We start from the raw sequence: 10,029 nt of genomic DNA on the forward strand, positions 1-10,029 counted from the left end.
AATTTAGTAGCCACCTTTTCCTGCTAAAACAGCATAAAAACTAGAAGTCAAAATTGAAGTAAGCTATAGCTCCATCCACATTACCAAAACTTCCTCGCTGTAATCCATCATTAGATTTGATAGAATCATAACTCACTGGTAGCTAACTAATGATTGTGCAAAAGAATCACGCTTACAGGTGGTATTTTTAATCAAGGAAATTGAGTTGTTAATGAAAAGCCCTTCCATTCCCCAAACACAATAGTCCCTGAAAAAAAAAGCTGGAAGCAGATGAGGCTGGGCAGGCAAGCATCCTAGAGCACAGCCTCTTCCACAGGCCATGAACATGACTGCAATTAGCATCAATGATGCAAAATCCAGGTTACATTGCCTTTGTCTTGTTTCTAAGGGAAAAGTATTGGTCAGTGTACATGTGCACCACTCAGACACACAATCTGATGTGCAATACACTGAGCAGCTCAATCCTCAGGACCTCAGTTACCGAAATAAGGATGGTCAGTATCATCTGTTAACTCTGTACCACCCTGGGTTTTTAAGATGTAGACTTGGCTTAAGACAATGCCTAACAATGAAATAACAGTTTCAATACCAAACCCCGTAAAATGCCAGGGATATTATACAAAACAAACATGTTAGAGTTGTGATGCTGAGCATCAGAGTCCCATAGAACTCCATAAAAGCAAAGACACACACAGAACCTACCCTGAAGAGTTTAACAGCTAGCATACCGTATCAACATCAGTATTTTGTCATATACTGTACTCAGTATGAGGCACATGAGAAAGCTCCTCTGTCACAAACAGATTAGGGAGGACTACAGTGAAAACCAGCTTGTGCTTAATTTTGTTTCCTCAACTATATGGCTTGGTCAAAGGTGACCAGCTTGAGCCATACGCTCCTGAAGGCGCTCAAGGGAATGAGACCACCAAACAATCTCAATGTAAATAGCTCCCCAAATTGCAGTGGCAGTACTTTCTTCAGTTTAAGCTCTGCTGCTTATTAACATGCTCTGACAAAGCATTTATGCATACTAAACACGAGCACTATGCTCACTGGTCACACACAAACACAGGTTTGGGTTGAAACACATGTTAACAGGAGAGAGGATAACAACTTAGCAAGGAAAAATATTCCTATATATTTTGGATATACAAATACCCAAATACACATAGGACAACATAAAGGTTTGATTTCTGAGCTTATATCAAATTTAGCCACATACTCAACTACATATATAAGCCTACCTGCAAATTAAATAGCCGCATTCGCATTCCTCCCATACAGCCCCGAGCCCGTTGTCGTCTATTCTCACGCTCCCGGCCTAACAGGTTGCACGCAACAGATTTTGCCCATGGGCTGGCGGTGGTGGGACGACAGGCACAACTCCCTGAAGAACGAATTACCGCAGTCCCGTCAGCACTTCGGCGGGATGCTCACAACAGTGCCGAGACGCTGCCTACCCCTCGGTCCCGTCCCATCCCCGCGAGGTGGGCCGGCGGCAGGACAGCTTCGGGCTGCACCTCCCCGCGGGCCCGGCCCCTCGGCAGCGAGCGGCTACGCGGAGCCCAGCGCCCGAGCTCTGCCGGGAGCTGGGCAGCGCCCGGCTCCGTTTGCCGCCCCTTTCCCCCCGCGCCGATACCCGAGGCCACGGCAGCCAGCCTACCTGGAGACGGCGGACGGCTGTAGGGGGAGCCTCCGCCCCGTCGCTCCTGTGAGTGAACAGCAGAGGAGCCGAGGGTTAGCGCCGGAGGGCCGGGGAGGCTCGGCGGGTACGGGCCGGCGGGTACGGGCCGGCGGCGACGTGCCGCCCACCGCCGCGCCGCTGCTGACTCAGGAGCGAGCGCCGTTCGTCCGCACGCCGCCCAGGGGCGGCCGCCACGTTCCGCGCAGGTTCATCGCCCAAAGACCACCCCGCGCACCGCCCCAGCGCTGAGGCTGCCGAGCCACCGTGGCGAGACCGAGTTTCACCTGCTGGCGGCAGGGAAGGGAGAAAGACGCGGAACGCGAGATTGGCACCGCTCCGTCTCCACAGAGGTGGAGGAGCTCCGTGCCAGCACTGAAGGAGAGAGGAGGCGCCGCGCCTCCATCTTGAGGAGAGGGCGCTGGGAAAGGGCCTCGCTCGGGGGCAGCAGGTGGGGCCGCCCCCCGGCAGGGCTGCCCGCTCCAAAAGGCGTCCTAAGCACGCCGAGCCGGCCGCTGAGGGCAGGCACGGGTATCCGCAGCGGGTCCTGCTGCAACGGAGCAGCGGTGTCTCAAGAAGGATGATCCCGAGAAGGGGTTTGCTTTCTGGAGTGCTGATGCAACCGCTGGAGATGGAGAAGAAAAAAGCCCAGGGAATCCCATCGACTGGAAGCTGCCAAATGTTATTCCAGTTTTCAAGAGGTGTAACGAGAGCCTGCTAATTACTTAGAGGCCCATCAGTGGCACTTCAGTGCCTGGTAAAATTACGGAGGAGACTATTTCGTGAGTCACTGAAAAGCATTTCAGAGTCAGTGCAGTCATTGGTCGTTGCTGTCATGGGCTCACAAGGGGGAAGTTGTGTTTAACAAACTTACCCTTTTGCAGAGTTTGTTCACCTAACTGACCAAAACGGAGTCCAGCAAATTTACCCATATTGTATTTCAGCAAAGTTTTTGGTACAGTTTATCACAGTATCCTCTTAGACAAAATGTCCAGCATACAGCTAGATAAAAGCATAACGTGGTGCTTGAGGGGCAAATGCTGTTCCATGAGGCTGGTGGTCAGTCTTTAATGGGATTCCACAGGGCTCAGTTATCATTAGTTTTCTTTTTTTCATCAACGACATGAATACAGGGCTTAAAAGTATACTGAGTAAGTTTGCAGAGGGCAGTAAATTGGATTCTACACCTGAGATGGGGTAACCTTGTACTTATGGAGGCTGGAGAGCAGCCTCACAGAAAGGGACTCATGGTTCTGTTTGGAGGCAGGTTGAAGGAGGATGTTGGACTAGATGATCTCCAAAGGTCCCTTCCAGCTGCTACGTTTTGTGATTCTATGATTTTGTGAATTTGAGTCTACAGCATTCCCTGGCAGCCTGAAGAGCCAACCATACCCTGGGGTACATCAGGCCCAGCACTGCTCACCATTGGAGGGTGATCGGATACAGGAATGGGCTCCCTAAGGCAGTGGTTAAAGCCCCAAGCCTGCCAGAGTTCAAGACATATTTGGACAGAGTTCTCAGACATAGGGTTTGAATTTTGGTTGATCCTGTGTGGAGCCAGGATTTGGACCTTGTGATTCTTGGAGTTCCCTTCCAACTTGGCATGCTCTATGACTCTTTAAGAGGATTCTTCCATAAAGATCTCTAGATACTAAACCAAAGAGTTTCCAGGAGAAGGTTGCTGAGGCTTCTTTGCCATGTGACTTTGTGCAATGGTGCTTGAAAAACAAACTCAGTATCCCTGCTGATCTGCCTAAGACCCCTGAACATAGGAATCTGCCTCCTTCATGACATCATGCTACATGAAAGTCGCTGTGCATGGCTGCTGACAGCTCTGAATTCAAGAACAGTGTTTTGGGGATACTCTCACTTTTGGTAGAGATTTTCCATTTTATGCAGTGAACAAGTAAATGGGGACTGCTGCTGTTTGTAAGGGCAGTCAAGGCCAGCATCTCTCCATCATGAGCTGTTCCTAGGTGACCTACTCTGGGGTGAGCACCTGGATCTACGCATCATCTTTCTACTCTACTTATGGTTTTACCATTCTTTATTTTTTTAAACATCAAGCTAGAGACCAGCTAGATTTTGCCAGCTGCTCAGCTGGCAAAATCCCATATCCTGATAATGAAAAGGAAGCTTCTGATATTTGAAGACTCTGTAAGAGTACCCATATATTTTTCAGCATACCTCTTCAATAAAATATTCAGTATTACTGTCACATTGATGTTGTGCTTGGTTTTTGCCTCACTTCTTGACGTATATTGCAATGGTATATTGCAAGTGCTACAGCATGATAGGGCAAAAATAAACGCCCTAAAGATGTATAGCCGACATCTTTGGCATACAGCTGTTTTTATCACTTTTTTACTTTCCTTCTGATTCCTAGTTACCCATCTTTTATTTGTGTTTTTTGTTTTTTTTTTAAACAACAGTCTGTATGAAGTTTCTTGAAGCTTCTTTTGCTATGAGAAGCCACTACCTCATCTGTTTGCTCTGTAGAGTAAGTAAATCTCTGAACTCTTAACAACAGATTTATTTTGGATGTATGTGATGAAGTCTAAAGGAATTGCCTTTTTTCCCATATCTTTGCTATGTTATGTCAATTCTGATCCCTCAGTTTCTGTGATTTTTGTTTGTTGGCTGTTCTTGCCCACTTATGGAGGCTTTACTTTAGATAAAAAGGATAACATGGACTTCTAACAATTATTCTTATAACAACACAACAAAATTAGTGAGAAAACAACTATATTTTTTTCTGATGTTGACTAAGATGTTGAAGGGGAAGTGTGTGTGGTGAGAGGAAGTCTGGCTGGCTTTGCTTTGTGAGGCAGTCCTGTTTCTCATGCCTTGCAGCCTTCCTGGCAGCACAGATTTACCGACCCACTATGGAAAGAGGATTGTCCTCTAATGCTTTGTGTAGTTGTGAGGTCCTAATTTTTGCTGATGGTAAATGCATTAGATACATCTGCATACTCGTTTCTTCTGCAGGAAAACAAAAACAAACAAACAAGGCGCTTGCATATTCAGTGCTAGTGTTTTTTGAATGATCTGTGCAAGTATGCAAAAGCTCCTTAGTGCAGTGCAGCCTGAGGGAGACAAGCCTTTGCTTGTCCTGTCAAGAGATGCATCCTACGATGCATCCTATGATGAAAGCAGGGAGAAGAGGATGAGAATTGTCCCTCTGTTTACTATCTCTGAAGCAGAGTACCCTTGAATTTTGCACGCAGATTTCCTCCTCCATAGAACAGACAGGATGCAGGTAGTCCCATGCTCCCATTCAAAGCAGCAGCGCCTGCTGCCTACTAACAGTCTGCAAACTCCAGAAATGCTGTGAAATGGAGGACCAAGAAAGCAGGTTCACTGCAGGTGGTTGTGGCTAAGATTGTATTTTCTTGCTGAGTCAATTCATGCCTTTCATATAATTGATGAGCTAGTAGGCTTAATCCCAGTGAAATAATAGGCTCAGTGTACTGTCATGCAATCTGATGATAATTAAAACTTCAAAAATGTAGCCTTCTAGGTAAATGTTTATCTGGTTACCTCCAATTGCCTTTCCACAGTAAGTGCATTCATTTGGTCAAACAAAAGCTCTGTGAAGCTGTCATCACCTGGGACAACAAACTCTGTGCTAGATATCCAGAGGCTTTTTGAAGGCAGCCCGTGACATGCAACCCCATTTCCACTACACAGCTCTTCTGAGCAGCTTGGCCTTGGTGGCAAGGGAGCGTGACAGCATGGTAGTGTGCAGGGAGTCCCTCCCCTCTCGGGACTGGTGCAGAGACTCCAGTCTCTGTGCACCCTGCTCTCCCTCTCTCTGTTTGCTAAACCAGCTGCTTCACATGACAGTTATTCCACAGGAAAGAGGTCTGGGAGATGTGCTAGTTTGGATACAAGATCTTACCTTCGTTATATTGTGTTGTGCTTTCTTGGATGGACCTGTTCCCCACTAAAATAGCTTGATCTGTTTTGGTTTGAGGAAGTGCCTGCCAACTCCAAAGAAGAGAGTACTGTTCGTTTTCAAGGCATATGTGACATTTCATTTTCCTGATTTTTCAATAATTGCGAGAATTTTGAATTTCTCAAGTCAGGTGGGTGCCCTTGACCATATTTGTCTAGCACTGTTCATTATATTCACATTATTTTTGCTGTTTTCAGATAAAGCTTCTGCTTTCTGAACAGATTTTTAGTAGCCACTCTGTCCTACACATGGTAATGTCAACAAATCTAATAATAGGAGGAGTTACAGTGATGTGGTATAATCCTTCCTTTCTTTCTTTTATTCAAGTATGTTAACCTTCACTGAAGCAGGTAAATATTCATCCTTTTCCTTGGTAAAAACAAGTTTTGCAACATCTCCATATGTTAATACATCAATTTCCTAAACAGTGATGCACCAGCAGTTTTACCATGAGTTGCTGCAAGTATTACTTGCATTTGAATTTTAATTTAGCAACATTCCTGCCTACTGCACCTCCTGTTAATGCCTTCTGATTTCTCAGCAGTTACCAAATTGTCAGTGTTACACTGATGTCTTCTCAGTTACCGCAGTTCTATTTTCTTGAGCTGGTGTTCCAACCTTCTCTCCAATACATAGAGAGGTATTATTTATATTTTTTGTAGGCTGTTCAGCCTAGATAATATGAAACTCTGGGGAGACTTGATAACAGTCTTCTGGCTATAAGAAAGGAGGGGACAGTCTGTTTAGCAGGGTCTGTTGTGATAGGACAAGGGGTAATGATTTTGAGGACCAGATATTAAAAAAAAAAAAAAAAAAAAGCTTTTTACAATAGAAGTAGTGAAATACTGAACATTTTGCAGTGGTGGCAGAGTGGCAGTGCTGTGACAGGCTGGATGGGGCTCTGAGGAGCCTATCTAGCTGTAGATGTCCCTGATCAATGCAGGGAATTTGGACTAGATGACCTTTAAGTGTGTCTTCCAACTCAAATGATTCTATGATTCTATGTGCTGTTCCAAATAAAGACATTGCATGTACCCTCTCAATCCTGTCTCAAAGATTCAGAAAGACTGCCAGTGAAGGAGGAGTCAGTTATTCAGTGATAGGGATGGCTCTGGAGTTTACACATTGTGCTAAGTCATACATGCATACAAGCATTTGTATTCCTTTATTCCACAACCTATTGTACAACATCAACTATTAGTTTTTCTCATATACTCCTCAAGGTTGCAGACACCTAAACGTAGCTACAATACAGGAGGCTACTTGAACAGGTATTTCTTTAGCCAAAGCATTAGTTTATTGTGCTTAAAGATTAATTAATTAATATTGTAGGGTTTATTTGCTTGTCTATGCCTCCTGTTGAATCAATGGAAGAACACATCTACCTCAGCCTCTTCATTCTTGAGATTAAGAGAAATTGGTTAAGGTTCCTGATAATTTTGGGGTAAGACTCAAGACAGCAACAGAATCACTTCCTTGCTTTGAAGGATGGAACAACTTGCTCTGCAGCTCTTTGGTACCTGCAGTTCACAAGGCACTCAGAACTCTTTTTCAGGATATTGAGACTTAGGCCTAAGTGGGTTGAGAGACACAGATTGACTAACCTGTATTGCTCCACACCCTACCTGCTGTGCTTTAAGGGTATGAGTAGCAGATGCAAGACAGAGGTGGGAAGGGTCATATCCAGATTCACTCTTTTTTTCCTAGTATTTGCCACACACAAGTGGGTGTTTAGACTAAGCATTTCATTGCTAGATAACCCAATCCTACTGGTCTGATGTCACTCTGACAGTGCATATGGGGACATATTGCATCTGTCCAGTCACTATTCCCCCAGTATTCATATTCACGTCATCCTTTATTGTCACCCAGCCAGTTGCAGAAGGACAGAGAAGATTTGTTCCAGCAGACAGTGACAGAGAGAGAGCCTCTTAGCCTCTTTTGCAGAAGTAATTCTTCAAGGATTCCAATAAATATAAACTGGCACCATGAGTTTTAACTGGACTATTTATTTTATTTTATTTTACTTTACTTTATTTTATTTATTTCATATGGCACTTCTGATTTGAATTAGATCCCCAAATGCCAAACTGTTGTTATTACTTAAAACATAGTACTATTTCTCCATGCAAGAGTTAGGATTGGACTTGAATATTTGTTCAAGGAAATGTTTCTTCTACGGAGTTCAGTGCAACTCACCTAGTCATTTAAATAGGGCGAGTCACTGAATCTAACATCAAATTTGCTCCTTGTAAAAACGCTTGTTTCTTGGTAATACACTGTATAAAGTTCCTACCTGTTAAAACAAAAACAAAACAAAACAAAAACAACCAAACAAAGACTAAAACAAACAAACAAAAAATGTAGCATGACAAAATAGGAAACAACGTAAGAGAGGAGATACTGCTGTTCTTTGTCATCATCATTTGTCTTGGGAGTCTAAGCAAACAAAAAAACCATTTCAAAATGAAAATACTTTCTGTCCTGCTGCTATGCTTGAGAGCTTTTCTTTAAACGGCAATATGCATCTTAGGATTCGATGAGCTTTCAGTTATTTGGGAACATAAATTTTCTTGTTGAATTTTCTTGCTTAGCTTTTGTGAAACTTCATGCTGATATTTCTAAGCCTGGTGTTAATTATGAGATTATTTTGGGGCATGTTGAGATTTATTCCTTTAAAACATTATGGCAATATTTTAAGATGCTGTTATATCATGGTCAACTTTCAAAAAGCCAAAAATACTGAAGAGTTTTGGTTAAGTGTGGTTTTCTTCATGCCTGCAGAGCTTGTTGAGGCCAGGAGGTGAACAGGGCTCCAGATCAAAGTGGAATACTTCACACTGACCTACCTTCTCCTAAATCTGAATCATAGAATCATGGAATCTCCAAGGTGGGAAAAGACCTCCAAGATCATCCAGTCCAACCATCCATGTATTGCCAATATTTCCCACTAAACCACCTCCCTCAGTATAACATCTAAACTTTTCTTGAACACCTCCAGGGCCAGTGACTCCACCACCTCCCTGGGCAGCCTGTTCCAGCGCCTGACCACCCTCTCAGAGAAGAAGTATTTCCTAACATCCAACCTGAATCTCCCCTGGAGTAACTTGAGACCATTCCCACTAGTGCTATTTACATGAGAGAAGAGGCCAACCCCCACCTCACCACAAGCTCCATTCAGGTAGTTGTAGAGAGCTGTAACATCTCCTCTGAGCCTCCTCTTCTCCGGACTAAATGAGTCCAGCTTCCTCCAGACCCTTCACAGCTTTGTTGCCCTTCTCTGGACATGTTCAAGTTGGCCTCAAGGTCTTTCTTGTATTGAGGAGCCCAACTTGAACACAGTACTCGAGGTGCAGCCTCACCAGTGCTGAGTACTGAGTGATGAACACTTCCCTGCTCCTGCTGGTAACAATATCTGAGTGAGGCTCACTGGCCTGGAGTTCCCTGGGTCTTACCTTCTCTGTCTCCCTTTTTCTAGTCAATGAGAACTTCACCTGACAGTCACAGTTTTTCAGATATGATGGAGAGTGGCTTCACAGCCACATCAGCTGGTTCCTTCAGAACTCTGGGATGCATGTCACTGAGTCCCATAGACCTGTACATGTTCAGCTTCATGAGGTGGTCTTGGACTTACTCCACTCTTACATTGGGAACGATTTTCTTCTCCTGGCCCCCACTTAGAAGTTCAGGGACACAAGAGGGACAGGGAGCCTGACTGACAGTGAAGTCTGATGCAAATAACTCATTTAGTACCTCATCCTTCTCCATGTCTGAGGAAGGCAGCTCTCCCATTTTATCAGAGGGGATACACTCTCCTCTGCTCGTCTTTTCTGCTCAATGTATATAAAGAAACCCTTCTTGGTTTTCACATCTCTCACTAAGTTTAATTCCATCTACTACTTGGCTTTCCTGATTGCATCCCTGCACATTTGGGCAGTATAGTATCCCTATATTCTTCCCAGGCCACCCACCCCTGTAGGCTGTTCTGTCTCATTTTGTTGGGTTACATTATGCAGCAGACACTTGGAAATGTTTGTAATTCTTTTAAAGAAGTAGCTGCTGTACAGTGCTTGAGATCATTCCTGTTGATAAGGTAATATTGTCCTCCAATTTAGAAAATATTCTGTTCTGATTCCATTTCCACTGGCTTGGTTGGGTTTCTCTTTAAGACTAATGTAGTTAGTATTAGTATATCCACGTGTTTGCCAGAAGGTGTTCAAATTCTTTATTTTGAGCAATGCAGCTATGCCAGTCTCATGGATGATTTAAGTTTGATAATTTTGGTGAATACCTTCTCTTGTAACAAGTGTATTAATTCAGCTAACTAAAAGAATTCTTCTGAGAGTCTTCGATTTTCAAATGTGTTAATGAAGCAAAGTTCACTACAGCT

At 44.1% G+C, this 10,029-nt stretch overlaps 1 protein-coding gene across 9 annotated transcripts in view; it reads right to left on the minus strand.

Moving 5' to 3' along the window:
- The window catches only part of KIAA0319 (KIAA0319 ortholog), a 45,620-nt gene extending 43,760 nt beyond the window's left edge, over window positions 1-1,860 (minus strand). For 6 of the 9 annotated variants that reach the window (XR_011902818.1, XR_011902819.1, XM_072328883.1 and 3 more), the window contains exon 1: window positions 1,245-1,379. The gene's annotated coding sequence lies outside the window, so the exon portion shown is untranslated. Of the gene's footprint in view, window positions 1-1,244; window positions 1,388-1,663 lie in introns of those variants that run through there. The other 3 variants (XM_072328879.1, XM_072328884.1, XM_072328880.1) reach the window with 3 other exon arrangements.
- Between the last annotated feature and the right edge of the window lie 8,169 nt (window positions 1,861-10,029).

This window comes from Excalfactoria chinensis, chromosome 2 (genome assembly GCF_039878825.1).
Source record: "Excalfactoria chinensis isolate bCotChi1 chromosome 2, bCotChi1.hap2, whole genome shotgun sequence".
In the NCBI taxonomy this organism is placed as follows: domain Eukaryota; kingdom Metazoa; phylum Chordata; class Aves; order Galliformes; family Phasianidae; genus Excalfactoria; species Excalfactoria chinensis.